Source organism: Rhinolophus hipposideros (assembly GCF_964194185.1).
Source record: "Rhinolophus hipposideros genome assembly, chromosome: 12".
Taxonomy (NCBI): domain Eukaryota; kingdom Metazoa; phylum Chordata; class Mammalia; order Chiroptera; family Rhinolophidae; genus Rhinolophus; species Rhinolophus hipposideros.
The window spans coordinates 32,647,616-32,667,101 of record NC_138058.1 but is presented as its reverse complement, the minus strand read 5'-3'; the positions used below and the strand labels follow the sequence as shown (position 1 = coordinate 32,667,101).

Here is a 19,486-nt window from a genome sequence, read left to right as displayed (position 1 = left end):
AGAAAAAATAAACAAATGGAACTACATCAAACTAAAAGGTTTTTGCACAGTGTAAGAAACCATTAATGAAATGAAAAGACAGCCTACTGATTGGGAGAAGATATTTGCCAATGATACATCTGATAAGGGGTTGATATCCAAAATTTATAAAGAACTCATATAACTTAACACCAAAAAAAGAATGATCCAATTAAAAAATGGGCACAGAACTCGAATAGGCATTTTTCCAAAGAGGACATACACATGGCCAATAGATATATGAAAAGAATGCTCAACATCACTAATCATAAGGGAAATGCAAATTAAAACCACAATGAGCTATAACCTCACATGTGTCGGAATAGCTATCATCAATAAGTCAAACAGACGATGGCAAGAATGTAGAGAAAGGAAACCCTTATGCACTGTTGGTGGGATTGCAAATTGGTACAGCCACTGTAGAAAACTGTATGGAGGTTCCTTAAAAAATTAAAAATAGAACTACCTTATGACCCAGCAATTGTACTTCTGGGTATTTATTCAAAGAAATCCAAAACACTAATTTGAAAGGATATATCAGCCCCTTTGTTCACTGTAGTATCATTTACAATTGACAAGATATGGAAGCAACCTAGATGCACATCAACAGATGATTAGATAAAGAACAGAAGGTAATACATACAGTGGAATAGCACTTGGCCATAGAAATGAATGAAATCTTACCATTTGCAACAACATCGAAAGACCTAGAGGCAATTATGCTAAGTGAAATAAGTCAGAGAAAAACAAATACCATATGACTTCCTTATAGGAATCTAGGGAAGAAAATAAATGGACAAACAAAACAGAAAAAGACTCATACAGAGAACAAACTGATGGGAGGGAGGTTGGAGGGCTGGGTACAAAAGATAAAGATATTAAAAAGTACAAGTTAGTAGTAACAAAATAGCCATGGGGATGTAAAGTACAGCATAGGGAATATAGTCAATAATATTGTAATAACTAACTATGTATGATGCCAGGTGGGTGCCAGATTTATCAGGGGATCACTTTGTAAATTATATAAATTTCTAACGTGTACATCTGAAACTAATACTGAATGTCAATTGTAATTGAAAAATAAAAATTAATTTACAAAAGGATTATAATCCTTGGCCTTACTTTAGCGGACTGGAAAATACTTATTAGAACAAAACCAAACAAAGATAATTCCCAGCTGCACTTAATGTGATTGTCTACATAGTTGTACATTAGGAAACTTAGAGATGCATTAGAGCTCCAAAAACACGCACATACAATCTTTAAATTATCATGCTATAAAAAGGCTGTATGTAGCTTTATAAATTGCCATCTCCTTTTACAATATGTTAAAATTCTGACATAAAAGCTTATTTGTGCTTATTGGAGAACTTGAGAGAATGCAATATTAAAATATAGCATAAAGATAAAGCTTACGCATTATATTATCACCCTGAGATAAAATATTAGTCTACATATTTCCACTTTTTACTATGTATATATTTAACAATATTTGAATTATTTATCTTTTTTGTTATCTAATGGTACGAGGTGTGATCAGAACGTACAGTGAATGCTGCTGCAGAGTGCCATCCAACAGAAAGGCAGGGATCTTCAATAGGGAAGCAGTGCATCGAATCTTAGTAACAGTGTGTGATAAGTTTCGACTTGTTCAGTGCAGTCAGTTGGTTGAGAGAAGGTGTGTTTTAAAGTGTGCTGTAAATCATCCTCCATCATGACAGTGCTCTGTGTCACACATCGCTTCTGGTATATGGCAATTTCTGTCAAATAAAAACATTACGGTGTGTCCTCACACACCTTATTCCCCGGATCTGCACCATGCAACTTCTGGCTCTTCCCCAAAGTCAAAATGTTTCAGGACATAAAGGCAGCCACAATAGTGCAATTTAACACACTCACGAAAGAGGACTTGCAGAACTGCTTCAGAAAGTGGGAAGGACAGTGGGATAAGAGTGTTTGAAGTGAGGGGGAGTATTTTAAGGGATTAATGGCAATGTCTTTTACTGTAGTAAAAATTTTAAAAATTCACTGTATTTTTTATTTTTTTAAATGCATGGCTGGTATTCCTTTTTTTTTACTGAGGAACATTGGGGAACAGTGTGTTTTTCCAGGACCCATCAGCTCCAAGTCAAGTCGTTGTCATTTAATCTACATAGTTGTGGAGGGCGCAGCTCAGCTCCAAGTCCAGTTGCCATTTTCAGTCTAGTTGCGGGGGGCGCAGCCCACCATCCCATGTGGGAATTGAACTGGCAAACTTTTTGTTAAGAGCTCGCGCTCTAACCAACTGAGACATCCGGCTGCCCCTCACCGTATGTTTTTTTTTTTTTATCCCACCTCATATGTTCAGACTACATTTCCATGTCATCAAAAATCACTCAAAAACCTGGTTTTTAATAAGTTATCTTCTTCCTACATGCCTTGTTTTACTATAAAATCATGGTACCACTATCAAAATGTATAAAAATTATGTCTACAAGGTAATACAAGGATGAAGTTAAAGATTTGTTCTTATACTTAATATATCTCATTATTAATATAAAATTCTTCTAAAATTAAACAAAAAGTTTTGAATTCTGCAAATAATTTGAAATTGTGGTTAACTGTTTACCCACACTCTGCTAGAGAGACTATATCATATTACTTGTTTGACTTAGGAGATATATTCATTCCAACCTACTTTTGGCTCCACTTCACCTCCCTTCTCTTTATTGTGTCATGATGTCAGTTTTGATCTATACCTTCCTACCTCTAGGCATCTTAGCCTAAAGACATAATCCTAAACCTTTTGTAATTATAAACACATCAAAGACTAACTGCTTTGCTTAGCTGCAGAGATCTATACAAGACTGTATTACTTTTATAACTTAAAAGAGATTTATAGTTCTCAGTAAAATTCCCAAGAATGCATGATTATCTAACCTTTGTTCCTTTCTTTGTGGTGACATAATGTTGTCAATCACAGAATGTGACATTAAAAAAATGCCCATTCTTAATTACCTTAACTATAGATTTTTCTCTAAATTAGGTATTTATTTTCAGATCAAACCTTCCCATTGTTTGAATATTTAATACATTTCTGAATTCTGAAACACTAGATCACTATATCATAAAAGAAGGTGTTATCTTTTCAGAACTCACTAGTCACAAATTTGCAGTTACTTAGCAATAGATAATAACAATCTTATCCCTTGGAGGAAGGTGTAAACATTAAATACTTGAGCTTTAAACCTACTTTTTATCCTTTTCAGAAAGGAGTCAATGTCTCAAACCTCTGCTTTACTTATTAGGCTAGTAAATTGTGCTAATTCAGGACAAAAATCACTGCCAATTAAATTTTCTACAATTAAACAATGAAGAATTTTGCTTGAGGATTGGTATGTAATATTAAGAGTAATAAAACCATGAGGTTAGGAATAAATAGAATATGTGTTAATTTGGCTAGTGTGCAGTACATTAACAATATCTTCTATCACTAATTCTAAAATATAATGGACAAATCAATTCATACAGTAATATGCCACAAACTTTTAAAAAACTGAGGTGTCTTATTCTGGTCAAGCCAATGGAGTACATAAATGCTATGCTCTCATCCTCCCATGACATCAAAATTACAACTAAACTAAATTATAGAGTAACCATCATTGAATACCACCTGATGACTAGTTGAACAGAAGTCCCATAAGTAAGGCTATATAAAGAAGCCCAAATCCAAAGCCACATCCATATATAGGAGGGGCTGACATGTGGAACAGGCAGGTCCCAAACCTGTATGTGGTAGTTAAAAGTCGGGAGGGATATCTTGCCTATAGAACTGTCCCCTGAGAAGTGAGGGGTCCCAGCCCCATACCATTACCCCAGCCCAGGGCACTAGTGCTGGTAAGAGGAGTCCTAATTACATCTGCCTGTGGAAATCAGCAGGAATTGCATTCAAGTCAAGTGAGACAGGGCTGCTGGAGTCCCAGGTATTCCTCTTGAGGGGCCATGCATGGATTTGCTTACTCACAGAGTCACTAGCTCTGGGCTCCAGAGTGGGGGCTGTAGCTCAAAGAGCACTAGGGACATACAGGGAGGAACTGAATTGACTGGCTTCAGGGAGAGGGCTGGAGGGGCAGGTGTTGGGGTGGATCTCTCTAGGGATGGAAGTGCTGGTAGGCACCATTGCTCCTTTAACTCCTCCCTCCACCCAGAGGTACATGTGAGGGCCAAATCTGAGTTCTCCATTTACCTGGCTAACAATGTTTGCCCTGCCCTGGTGATTTCCTTAGAGATGCCCATCCCACCCAATTCATATACCTGGCCTGAGCCACCTTCAGTAGCTTTTTCCACCCAAGTGGCCTGCCTTGGCTTACTCTACAGACATCCCTAAAAATCTCTGAAAGGTCCACAATATCCAAACAAGCAGTGGCTGGCCTTAGCATGCCCTTTACATTTTGCTAAGCACCCCCAAGCTTGGCACAAGCAGTAACCAGTCTCACTTTGCATTGTAACTCCCATCAGGCAGCCCCAAAGCCTGGTATAAGCTCTGACAGTTGTTGGCATGGAACGTAGCTTCACCTAAAGGGATATAAACCTGGCATTAGTTGGCTGGCCCCAGCTCACATTGTGGTGCCCACCACAGGGTCCCAAGCCTGGTACTAGTGGTAGCCAACCTCAATATGCAGCATAGCCTCTCCCAGACACCTCCAATCCAGCACAAGAGGCAACCAATGGCAGATTACTTTATAGCTCCCATGAGACCACCCCAAGCCAGGCACAAATGACAGCTGAATTTGGCCTCCACTGGAGCCCCTCTCAAGAGCATCCAGAGCCAACAAACCAGGAGGCTGGCTTTAGACCACACCAGAGTATCACCCAACCAGTTCCACAAACAACACACACAAAGGGCAGATGTGGCTGGCACTAGAGCCCTGTGAAAGCAAATCGTGCTCTGTGGGGTATGCCCCCACACAACAGTTTGTCTACTGTAGTCATGATCAGCCCTCACAGCCAATCAACCTGAGGGTCAATCCCACCCACTGACATGCCAACAGCAATCAAGACTCAACAGAAGGGCACACACAACTGACACAGGCGACACTCCTGGAGCATTCAGCTCAGGCATAAAGGAATACTGTCACTGGGCCTCACAGAACATCTTCTACATAAGACCACTCTGCCAAGACTGGGAAATATAGCAGATCTACATAGAAACAAATACAGAGTCAGCCAAAGTGAGGAGAGAAAGAAATGTCCCAAAATAAAGAACAGGACAATACTACAGAAAAAGAACTAAGTGAAATTAAAATAAGCAATCTACCAGATGCAGAGTTCAAAACACCGGTTATAAGAATGATCAGTGAATTTAGGGGAAGAACAGATGAACTCAGTGAGAACCTCAACAAAGAGAAACCATCAAAAAATGAACCAGTCAGAACTGAAGAACACAATAACTGAAATGATGAACACATTAAAGGGAATCAACAGCAGAGTAGATGAAGCAGAGAATCTAATCAGCTATTTGGAAGACAGAGTAGTGGAAAACACATTTGAACACCAAAAAAGGAAAAAAAAAGATGAGGATAGTTTAAGGGGCCTCTTGGACAACATCAACCATATGAACATTCATATCATAGAAGTACCAGAAGTAGGAGAGCAAGGGATTGAAAACCTATTTGAATAAATAATGACTGAAAACTTCCCTAAGTGAAGGAAATAGGCATACAAGTCCCAGAAGTGCAGAGTCCCCAACAAGATGATCCCAAAGAGATCCACATCAAGACACATCATAATTAAAATGCCAAAGGTTAAAGACAAAGAGAGAATCTTAAAACTAGCAAGAGAAAAAAAGTTTGTCTTATGTAACTATCATCTAATTTTTCAACAGAAACTTTGCAGGCCAGAAGGGACTGGCATGAAATACTCAAAGTGATAAAAAGGAAAGACTTACAACCAAGATTACTCTACCCAGCAAGGCTATCATTTAGAATTGAAAAAGAGATAGTTTCCCAAACAAGAAGAAGCTAAAGAGGTCCATTACCACTAAACCAGTATTACAAGAAATCTTAAAGGGATTCTTTATTAGAAAATATCAAGAATATAAATGAGAAAACATAGAAAATAAAAAGTTCTTACTGACAAAGGCAAAAGCTTAGTAAAAGAGTAGATCAACCAATTATAAAGCTAGGAAAAAGGTTAAAAGGCAAAGTAGGAAGATCATGTGTAATCACAAAAATAAAGGGGTTAACATAATAGAAGTAAAAAATAATGACAAAAACATAGATATGGAAAGGGTTAGTAAAAATTGTAGTGATTTTTAGAATGCGTTTGAAATAATGCAATCAATTTATTCTGTATTCGTGGATTGGAAGAATCAACATAGTGAAAATGGCCACATTACCCAAAGCAATATGCAAATTTAGTGCTATCCTGATCAAAATCCCAACGGCATTTTTAAAAAGAAATAGAATTTTAAAATCATCAGATTTGTATGGAATCACACAAAGCAATCCTAAGGAAAAAAAGAACAAGGCTGGAGGTATAACACTCCCTAACTTCAACTTGTACTGCAAAGCAACAATAATCAAAACAGCATGATATTGGCAGAAAAACAGACACACATACCAATGAAACAGACTTGAGAACCCAGAAATAAACATATATATATATATATATATATATATATATATATATATATATATATATATGCATGCAGATAATTTTTGATAAAGGAGCCAAAAATATACAATGGAGAAAAGAAAGCCTCCTTAATAAATGGTGCTGGGAAAATTGGAAAGTCACGTGCAAAAGAATGAAACTAGACTGCTATCTGTAACTATATACCAAAATTAACTCAAAATGGATTAAAGACCTAAACAAAAAAACCTGAAACAATAAACTGCATAAAAGAAAGCATAGGTACTAAACTCATGGACCTTGGGTTCAAAGAGGATTTTATAAATTTGACCTCAAAGGCAAGGGAAGTTAAAAGATAAAATAAATGAATAAGACTACATCAAACTGAAAAGCACCTGCACAGCAAAAGAAACCATCAACAAAACAAAGAGGCAACCAACTGAATGGGAGAAGATACTGCAAACAATGCCTCTGGTAAGAGGCTAATATCTAAAATATATGAAGAACTCATATAACTCAACAAAAAAGACAAACAATCCAGTTAAAAAATGGGTAGAAGACCTGCACAGACATTTCTCCCAAGAAGATATACAGACGGCCAAACAGATATATGAAAAAATGCACAACTTCACTAGCTATTAGGGAAATGCAAATCAAAACCACAGTGAGATAAGGGCGGCCTGATGGCTCAATTGGTTAGAGCACGAGCTCTGAACAACCAGTGTTGCCAGTTCGATTCCCACATGTGCCAGTGAGCTGAGCCCTCCACAACTAGATTGAAAACAATAAGCTGCTGCTGAGCTGCTGGAGGGGCAGCCGGATGGCTCAGTTGGTTAGAGCATGAGCTCTTAACAACAAGGTTGCTGGTTTAATTCCCGCATGGGATGGTGGGCTGTGCCCTCTGCAAGTAAAGATTTTAGAACAGTGACTAGACTTGGAACTGAGCTTCACCCTCCCCAACTAGACTGAAGGACAACGACTTGACTTGGAGTTCATGAGCCCTGAAGAACACACTGTTCCCCAACACTCCCCAGTAAAATTTAAAAAACAAAACAAAACAAAAACCACAATAAGATATCACCTCACACATGTTAGAATGGCTATCATTAACGAGACAAATAATTACAAGTGTTGGAGAGGCAATGGAGAAATACAACCCTCATACACTGTTGGTGGGAATGCAAATTGGTGCAGCCGCTATGGATGGTGGCATGCAGGTTTCTCAAAAAATTAGGAATAGAATTACCATATGACTCAGCAATCCCTCTCCTGGGTATCCACCCAAAAAATTTGAAAATATTTATCCATAAAGATGTATGTGCTCCAATGTTCCTTGCAGCTTTATTTACAATAGCCAAGACATGAAAACAACCAGTGCCCTTCAATAAGATGATTGGATAAATAAGTTGTGGTACATATATACAGTGGTATACTATTCGGCCATAAGAAAAGATGAAATACTGCCATTTGCAATGACATGAATGAACCTTGACATAATTATGCTGTGAAATAAGTCAGACAAAAAAAGTCGAGAACTATATGATTTCACTGATATGTGGTATACAAAAGTGAAAACAACAAAGGAACAAGACAAACAAATGAAGAAACAAAAACTCACAGACACAGACAATAGTTTAGTGGTTACCAGAGGGTAAAGAGGGAGGGGGGTAGTAGATGAGGGTAAAGGGGATCAAATATATGGTGACAGAAGGAGAACATACTCTGGGTGGTAAACATACAATGTGACATATAGATGATGTATTATAGAATTACACACTTGAAACTTATGTAATTTTACTAACCATTTGTCACCCCAATACATTTAATAACATAAAAAGTTTAAACAAAAAATAAGTAAGTAAATAAATAAATAAGGCAACCATCAACTTAAAACAGACTTCTATAAACATAGCTTGTTATATATGAATCTTATGATAACCTTAAACTAAAAATCTATAAGAGATATACAAGAAATATGGAGAAAGCAATCCAAATACGACAATACAGCAAGTCATCAACATACAAGAGAAGAGCAGGAAAGTAAGAAAGGAACAGAGAAGAACTACAAAAAATCATAAGGATATTAATAAAATGGCAATAACTACACAACTATAAGTAATTACTTTGATTGTAAATGGACGAAATGCTCCAATCAACACCACAGAAACACACAGGATTATCGGGAAATACTATCAAAGTCAACAACTATATGCCAACAAATTGGACAACCTGGAAGAAATGGATAAATTCCTAGAACATACAATCTTCCAAGGCTGAATCAAGAAGAAACAAAATCTGAACAGGCTGATAACTACTAATGAAATTGAATCAGTAATCAAAAAACTTCCAATAAACAAAAGCCCTGTACCAGATGGCTTTAGAGGTGAATTTTACCAAATATTCAAACAAGAATTAATACCTATCTTTTTCAAATTATTTCAAAACATTGCAGAAGTAAGGCTCCCAAATTCATATTATGATGTCAGCATTACCCTAAGACCCAAACCAGATGAAGACACTACAAAAAAAAGAAAATTATAGGCTAATATCCCTGATGAACATAGATGCAAAAATCCTCAACAAAATCTTAGCAAACTCAATTCAACAATACTTTAAAAAGTTCAAGTAGGATTTTTTTCCTAGCATACAAGTCTGGTTCATTATCTTCAAATCAATTAACATGATACACCACAAACAAAATGAAGGATAAAAATCATATGATCATATTAATAGATGCAGCAAAAGCATCTGACATAATCAACATCCATTTATGATAAAAACTTTCAGCAAAGTGAGGATATAGGGAACATACCTCAACATAATAAAGACCATATGTGATAAACCCATAGTTAATATCATACCCAATGGTGAAAAGCTGAAAGCTTTTCCTTTTAAGATCAGGAACAAAGCCACACCATCACCACTTTTATTCAACATTTCCAGATAGTATTGGAAATCCTAGCCGTAGCAATCAGGAAGAAATAAAACTGACATTGTATTATAGAGAACCCTATAGAATGCATCAAATAAGTATTAGAATTAATGGATGAATTCAATAAAGTAGAAGGATAAAAAATTAATATTCAGAAATTAGTTCATTTTTATATACCAATAACAGACTGTCATAAAGAGAAATTAAGAAAAATCTCACTTTCAATTGCATCAAAAATAATAAAAGTTAGGGAGACCACTTCATGGACTGTGTAGATGCCTGACCACTGCACTGTACACCTGAAGCTGAATAATATTGACTGTCAACTGTAATTTAATATTTATATAATCACAGGATGTGGAGTACAGCATAGGGAATAGTCAATGGAATTGTAACAGTTATATATGATATCAGAGGGGTAGTAGATTGGGGTAGGTGGTTATCACTTTGTGAGGGGTGTAAATGTCTAACTATTACATTGTTTTGTACACCTGAAATAAAAACAAACAAAACAAAACAAAAAAGAATAAAAGTAGCAATGAATAAATTTAACCAATGTGGTAAAAGACCTATATTCTGAAAACTATAAGATACTGAAAAAAGAAACTGGATACAAATAAATTTATTTACAATAAATAAATACAAATAAATACTGTGCTCATGGATAGGAAAAATTAACATCATGAAAATGTCCATATTATCCAAAGCAATTTACAGATTCAGTGTAATCTCTATCAAAATACCAATGGCATTTTTCACAGAACCAGAACAAATCCTAAAATTTATATGGAACTACAATACACAAAGCAATCCAGAGAAAGAACAAAGCTGGAGGTATCATATGCCCTGATATCAAACTATACTACAAGGCTATAGTAATCAAAACAGCAGGTTACTGGCATAAAAAAGACACACAGACCAATGAATAGAGAACACAGAAATAAACACATATGCATATGGTCAATTAACATATGACAAAGGAGGTAAAAATATACAGTGGAGTAAAGATAGTCTCTTCAATAGATGGTGCTGGGAAAACTAGACACATAACATGCAAAAGAATGAAACTGGATTACTTTGTTACACACATACAAGAATAAACTCAAAATGGATTAAAGGTGTAAATGTTAAGACCCCTAACCATAAAACTCCTAGAAGAAAACATAGGCCGTAAACTCTTTTACGTTGCTATTTGCAATATATTTTTTTTTTGGCTGTGTCTCCTTGGGCAAGGGAAACAAAAGAAAAAAGAAACAAATGGGACTACATCAAACTAAAGGTTTTTTTTTTTTTGCACAGTGAAGGAAACCATCAACAGAATGAAAACAACCTACTGAATGGAAGAATATATTCCCCAATGATATACCCAATAAGGGGTCAATACCCAAAATATAAAAGGAAATCATACAACTTAACATACACACACAAAATAATAATCAAAAAATAGACACAGGACCTGAATACACAATTCTCTAAAAAGGTCATACACATGACCAATAGACATATGAAAAGATGCTCAACATCACTAAATATCAGGGAAAAGCAGCTGAAAACCACAGTGAGATATCACCTCACAGCTGTCAGAATGGCTATCATCAATAAATGAAAAAACAGTAAGTGTTCGCCAGGATGTGGAGAAAAGGGAACCTTCGATTGTAAATTGGTGCAGCCACTATGGAAAGCAGTATGGAAGTTTCTAAAAAAATTAAAAATAGAACTACCATATGATCCAGCAATTTCACTCTGGGTATTTATCTGAAGAAATCCAAAACACTTATTCGAAAAGGTATATGCACCTTTATGTTCACTGAAGAATTATTTACAATAGCCAAGATATGGAAGCAACCTAAGTGTCCATTGATAGACAAATGGATAAAAAAGAGGTGTTACATATATACAATGGAATATTACCCCACCATAAAAAAAATGAAATCTTGCCATTTGTAATAGCATGGATGGACCTAGAGATTATGCAAGTGAAATCAGTCAGAGAAAAGACAAATACCATGATACCACATGTCTCCAGAAAATCTCTATTCAGAAAAAAAAACACCTTTGTTATTTAGTTGGTCTATAAAGTTTAAATCTTACATCCACTTTGTCAAAATTCATTAGTATATTTACCTATTTTTAACCATTTTAAAGTTTACAAAATGGCTTCACATAACCATAAATCTATATTCTTAAGGGGAATCAAGGAAGAATCAGGGTTTTATAGTCACCTAAGTTTCCAAAGGCTTAAAAAAAATAAAATGCCCTACATTCCCAGATCTAATCATCCTGTAATATGCTACGGGGTAGAATTTAGTTTAAAGCTGATCTATTTGAGCTCTCACCACACACATTGATACACACCTTTCAAGAAATACAGATATTAGGAACTCAAAGTATTCCAAAGATGCACTAGGGCTGGCTCCTTTGGCCTGAAAGTGCCAACAGAGTGTATCTCTTCCCAATTCCAAGTTCAGTGAGGTCATGTTGGTAGCTCAGAATCAGCCAGGAAAAGAGTGTTTACATCACAGAAATAAGCAAACTGGGCTTTTTTGTTTGTTTGTTTGTTTGTTTTTGGTTTTGTTTTGGTTTTTGATGAGCTAGTTGTTGATTACTTAACAGCACATCACAGGTAATCCCAGGTTATGTTTCCTGAAGGTCAAGTATCAAAGACCTGTAACTGTTCCCAATTCTACAACTATCAGAACTGAATTTGCAACATTCGCATATTCTTCTTCAACTTCCTATAATTTAATTACGGGGATAAAAGAGGGAGTAGGGTCCATGTCATAAAATTTATTGCATATCTTTGAACCCGTATGGCAGTGTTGTCCAAAAGAAATACAATGTAAGCCAGATACATAACTTTAAAATTGCTACTACATCTTAAAGTACATGTCAAATCAGATGTTAAATTTTCTTTGGAAATACTATCTATATTTAGACTTCACAAAATTTACAGTTGAATAAGTACTTTTGGGTATTCAGGTTTGGTCCAAATGTTCTTAAAAATGTTGTTACTAAACTATCAGTTTTTAAAATTATTTAAAATTATATAAAACTTAAAAACCGATTCTTTAGTCATGAGGAGCTAGCCATGTTCCAAGAGTTAAATAGCCCCACACAGCACTGGTCACCCTATCGGACACTGCAGCTCTCTCTACAGCATCAGGACTTCAGAAGCTTCCCAGAAACTTGGGCCCTACTCTCTTCCAGCTTGAAGTGTGGAATCAAATTAGTTATTTCACTTTTCAGTGCCTCAATTTTCTAAGGCAATAATAACTTTAGAAGAATGATGGTTTAATAGTTATTACTAATAATATAAGTTCTAATTGCTATAATCTTGAAATCACTCACATGAAAGCAGCTCCCTTTTTGGCATGTCATGTTATTTAACAACTAACTCATCAAGCAGTAGCTTCACTTGGAAGAATTGCTTAACCTTGTTAGGTGTTAGTATCAATAAATGCTAAGCATTTATAGAGTGTTTTTCATCTTTAAAGCGCTCTATTGTAATTAATCTGATAACATAATAATATATCTTTCTGTTAGAAGTGAATTCCTGAGGCCAAAGAAGGCCTTTCTGCTCAACAGAACCTTCAATACACCTGTCATACACACTATACTACAACGTACATAAACTTAAGTGTTAATATCTTATTCCTGAGTGAATAAAATATTCGTATTTAGTAACTTTTCTCTTTTCTTTTTTTTTATTAGTTTCAGGTGTACAAGACAAGGTAATACTTAGACGTTCATCATCCACATCCCTCACACTGTGAACCCCCCTCCTCCCATCCACCATCCCCCCCGATCTCACACCAAGCCACCACACCACACATACAAAATTACAGTTGGCATTCACCAATGTTTAGCTTCTGGTGTACAATGCCATGATCAGGCATCCACATTATCTCTGAAGTGGTCTCCGAAATAGGACGCATGTCCATCGGATGCCCAACAAAATCTTTACAACATTATTGAATAAGTTCCCCAAATTAATTTTCAGAAAACCCTGAGGCCATCTTGTGGTTACCAGCTGCTTCCTAATCCCTTCACCTTTCCCCTTATCCCCAACCCCCCCCCCCCCGCCCATCTAACAACTCTCGGTTTTTTCTTTGTGTCCTCAAAACTGTCTCTGATTAGTTCATATTTAGTAACTTTTCTGATCCTTAGTACCACAATAAACTAACCTCATCTGAGAAAAATGGTGCTTCTATAATGTCCATCACTTGTGCGTTGTTTGTCCATGAAAATAACAAAAGTCCAGCACAGCTTTCTTGATTATATAAAATAGATTTTTTAAATCCCACGTTTATGATACTTAAGTGCTAAAACTGCCATCAGAACCATAATAATATCATCCATTTCTATGGGCTTCATACTTTTCAAAGTGCTTACCTGCATCATTTTATTATCTCAACAACCCTAGATAAATAGGACAGGTATTGTTATGTCCATTTTTTGGGTGAAATTCAGAGAGGCCGAGTGCCTTGCTTGAAGTTACAGAGTGATCAGTGCAAGAGCTAAAGCCAAAATCCAGGTCTCATGATTTTGGCCACCATTTATCAAGTGCTTATAATATATTGGAGAATATGTTGAACACTGTTTGTGTATTACCTCATTTAATAGTCACAACACCTCACAAATATAGCTATGTAACAGATTAAAAAATTATGATGCAGAAAATTGTTACCCATTGGTCCTTTGTTCCCCTCAAAACATATTCTTAACTGGTCTACTATGCTGAATCTAAAAATAAAATATTATCAGGGTAAGAAAATAAAGGAACCAATCTTCATTAAAAATAACTGCTATTTACTTGTATGTCCTTTGCCAGGCATGGTGCTAAGCTCTGCAATTACTGTTGTGTTTCACATTTACAATCATAAGAGTTAAGTATTACTTTTCCCATTTGTAAATAAGTACACAGACTCAAAGCGTCAGAGGCAGAATTTAAAACCATTCCTGTTTGACTCCAAATCTCATACGCTGAACCACTTTTCCATTCTGCTTTTTTATTTCAAGTCCACTGTTATTTCCCATATTCCCTGCTGCCTAACATTGCTTGTTACTTATTTTTGAGTTGTTTTGCTTTGTTTCATTTGTCTTTTGAAAAAAAATATCAAGAAAGGTTTTCTTTGTCATCTTTGTTTACCATATTATACTGACAGAGCCAAACGTGTGTACTTACACCATTTTCATAGCATTCTGCAGGAAAGTGGCTTTAAGCACTGTCTCATACAATCTCCTAACATATTTTAGTGGTAAGCCGGCAGGTTATAAAACTAATGTGGAACTGAACTTCTTTAACTTACACTTTGAGCTAAACAGTCCCTTCACTTATTAAATGGTAAATTTCTGCAGTTTCTCCAGAACTGAAGGAAACTGACTTGTTCATTCAGCAGGTATTTTTCTTTAAAGCTGTATTTATAGCAACAAAATATGAGATTGAGGACTAAGAGTTGTTTGGTAAATTTGCTTAATATAGCTAAATAACTTACATTAATAGAGACTGTTGAGTGTGTGTGAAAAAAAGATTACTTTTCCTCAGAAAAAGTTTTTCCTACATTGAATATCCTTATGAACTCATTTCATATTGCCTTAGTAATCAGAAATAAGTGTTTAGATGTTCATAACACTTTTTTTTTTATAACAAATGGCATATTAGCCCAAGCACCATAAATACTTCCAGGGCAAAGTTTCTTTCAAAATTCAATTAGTTCTTTTTTATTTATTTTTCTGGCTAAATTCTCTTTGTACTAGATAGTTACCATGTTCCTGGTAAGACTGCCTCTAAAAAGGAAGTAAAACAGGTTTATGCACATACATTCAGAAGCATAGGCATAAGAGAAGAGAAACTGTGAAAGAAAAACATGGTATTTCTAATAAAACTCTTCCCTTATTTAGAATTAGAGGTATTCATAAATGTGTGCACTGTAATAATGTATAGATGACTACTTTATTATTTTTATAAAATTTATAGTTTTTCCAAGGTAATAATCTAGATATTTGGAAAACATTCATTTAAGCAGGAGAAATAGCTGGCAAATACTTTCATGTCAGGTGGTATGCATGATAAATTTATATCCTTTCGTCTGTTTATTCAAGTAAGGTAACTTGATGTGACAGGGTGTGACATATCACAAAGATGACATGTCAGGAATTTCAAGAAATCTTGAAAACAAATAGTATTTCCAAGATCTGGAGAGTATATAGTCTTTTTTTCCCCCTGTTATCTTTCAAAGAGTTGAATTCAAGCGCTTAAATGCTTAGGAAAGACTCAGAAAAAAAGGAAGTATATCTGGCAATTGGGGTAAGGCAGGAATCTCTAGATTCTTTATGGTTAGAATATAGGAGGTCAGACAATTAAGTTCGAGAACTCATCCTAGAAAAAGTGCTACATACCTCATTGCTGAATATCACTACAGTCACCTTCGAAGTACTGCCCTTGGGAAGCTATGTACTGATACCAGCGCTTAGTCCACCCTTCAGAGCAATTTTGGAACTCTTTTTCTGGAATGGCCATCAGAGTTGTCATCATATTACTCTTGATATCCTGAATGTCATCAAAATGTCTGTCTTTCAATATATCCTTCATCTTCGAGTAACAAAAGAAGTCACTGGGGACCAGATCAGGTGAGTAGGGAGGTGTGTTCCAATATAATTATTTGTTTACTGGCCAAAAACTCCCTCACAGACAGTGCCGTGTGAGCTGGTGCATTGTCGTGATGCAAGAACCATGAATTGTTGGCGAAAAGTTCAGGTCGTCTTTTTCACTCAACCTTTTCAGTACTTCCAAATAGTAAACTTGGTGGACTGTTTGTCCAGTTGGTACAAAATTTATAATGAATAATCCCTCTGATATCAAAAAAAAGGTTAGCAACATCAGTGCAACAAGTTCATGAACTTAGTTGTCAGACCTCGTGTGTGTGTGTGTGTGTGTGTGTGTGTGTGTGTATTGTAGTATGTTTGGATACAAGGTATATCCAAAGGTAAATATTTATTTATATTTATATATTTAGAGTTTACACATCTATTTGTTGATCAAACAATTCAAGCAATAAATTTTTATTTGTTACCTACTTTTCCTTTTTTCTAAAGCCTTTGCAGTTATTTAGCTGTCATTACAAACTCCTGTCCCAAAGCATGTGGTTTCAACAAAGAATATGAATAGATCACAATATTTGCTTCTAAAGGGCCAAATTTTGTTTCTATCATAGTAAAATGAGTGTGTACTTCTTAAAGTAAATGTTAAAGTATACCATACATTTGAAGGAGTGTACATACTTTAAGTATTCAACTCAGTGAACACACCCATATTACAATCATATAGATAATGAAACTAAATTTTTATCAGTACCCCCAAAAGTCTCCTCTCTCCGCTGTTCTCATACCTCCAAAGGATAAACATTCCTGATTTCTAATACTACTAATCATTTTACCTGATCTTGGAAGAAAATCATGCATCCTTATCTAGAAATAGGTGCACTCATAAATATATGTACTGTAAATATAGAGAGATGATTACTAGAGTCTCTTTTAGGGAGGGTTGGGATCTGAGTTATTTCACTTAACTGTATGTTTTTGAAATACAGCCAGATTACTATTATATTATTCCACTGTATACCACAAATATATCACAATTTATTTATTCATTTTGTTACTGATGGACATTTGAGTTGTTCTAGTCTGGGGTTCTTACATATATTCTACATGTCCTTTGTGAATATACCTATCTATTTCTACATACTCATACATTCAACTTTGGTAGAATACCTCGAAAGATTTCTCTGAAGTAGCTGAAACAATTTGCATTTTTATCATCAGTACATAAGAATTCCAGTTCATCACCATCCTTGCCAACACTTATCCCCTGCCACCATTTTACTCATTCTGGAGCATGTATAGTGGTATTATATTGTAGATTTAATTTATATTTTTTGATGATTCATGAGGTTGAGCATCTTTTTATATATTTATTGGAAACCTGGATATGTTTTATGAAGTGTCTTGTTCAAGACTTCTGCTCATTGTTCTATTAAGTTATCCCTTATAATTTTCAGGAGTTGTTTATATATTCCTGATCAATCGATCGATGTCCATCAATCGTTGGACATATGTACTGCAAATACTTTCTCCCACTCTTAAGTTGCCTTTTATTTATTTATTTTGATTTTTTAATGTCTCCTGATGAACAGAAGTTTTTAGTATAGTATATTCCAGTTTACACATATTTCCCCATTATGTTTATTACATTTTGTGCCCTCTTTAAGAAAGCTTGAACTACTCCAAGGTCATGAAGAGATTTCCTATGTTTTCTTTAAGATCTTTGTTTTACCTTCCACATTTACATCTAGAATTTATTTTTTTTCATATGCTGTGGGACATGGCTTTTTAAATTTTATGTTTTAGCCATGTGGATATCCAAATGATCCAGCACCATTTATTTAAAAGATTATCCTTTCTTTACTACACTGCAGTGCTGCTTTTGTCATAAATCAGGTCACTATACTGTATCTACCTATCTTTTTACCATTATCATTGTCTTAACTACTGTAGGTTTGTATAAGGTTTGGCTTTCTAGTAATGTAAGTCTTCTAGCTTTGTTGTTCAGAAATGACTGTTCTTGGTTCTTTGCATTTCCATTTCCATTTTTACAATCAGTTGTCAATTTACACAAAAAGTACTGTTTTAGGACTTTTATTGGATTTGCACTGAATCTATAAATTAATTTATGGAGAACTGACATCTTTAAAACATTGAATCTTCCACAAATTATATATCCTTCCATTTATTTAAGTCCTCAATTTTTCTTAGTGTTTCACAATTTTCCATGTTGAGAGAGGTCTTGCATATCTTTCCTTGAATTTATTTCTAAGCATTTAGAATATTTTGCTACTGTAAGTGGTATATTTTTTAGTTTCATTTTCTATATGCTTGTTTCATGTATCTAGAAGTTAAGATAAATTTTTGGATAATGGTCTTACCTGCACTGATAAATAAATAAAGGAGACTGGAGCAGATACGTAGAGCAGAAGCATGACTGAGAGAGAAATAAAGTGTAGCTCATGCGAAAGAGGTTAGGAGAATATGACAATCTCAGTTACAGGAGACATTACAATAACCCCTTTATTTCCTGAGGTTATTTGAGAAAAACAATAACAACCAACCAACCAAACAAACAAAAATACTAGCCAAATCACAGTGGTCCTCATCTAGTAACGTCTCTTATCTGGATCACCTGTGAATCTGTTTATGTTATCTGTCTGTTCCCTTGCTCTTCAGTGGTATGATCTTATCTCTTGGCTTTGCTGGTAATTTTTTATTGAATTCTACACCTTGAATCCAAAAAATTATAGAGGCTCCAGTGCTATTATATTCCTCCAGAGAAAATTCTCTTTTTCCTCAGCTAAGCAAAAAGAATGAGAAACGATCACCTTAATACAACAGGAGATTAAACTAAATCGAGGCTGGGTTGTAATTTTGGTAAAATTCAGTCTACCTCTGGCCTTCCTAGGACATGTGAGTAAGTGAGAGAGAGAGAGAGAGAGAGAGAGAGAGAGAGAGAGAGAGAGAATACATATACAAATGACGCAAAATGTTATATGTATTATATATCATATAATACATATGTATTTGTATATATTGTGTAATGATCACAACAGATCTAGTTAACATCTACCACCTCACATAGTTACAGTTTTTTTTCTTGTGATTAGAACTTTTAAGATCTACTCTCCTAGCAACTTTCAAATACACAATTTAGTGTTATTATTAACTACAACCGCTACAGAGGTTTTTTAATCAGTTCCTTGCCTTACAGTTAATTCATCTTACAGTTAATTCAGATAATTTTCAAAGTACTTGTACTTAAAACCACCATCTTTTGATTTCAACCTTTTGTTTCACTGATTGGGACAGGGTATATAG

The 19,486-nt window shown here is 35.2% G+C and overlaps 1 protein-coding gene across 5 annotated transcripts in view; it reads right to left on the bottom strand.

The window, feature by feature from the left end:
• The window catches only part of WDPCP (WD repeat containing planar cell polarity effector), a 331,844-nt gene that overhangs the window by 95,627 nt on the left and 216,731 nt on the right, over positions 1-19,486 (bottom strand). The window lies entirely within an intron of this gene.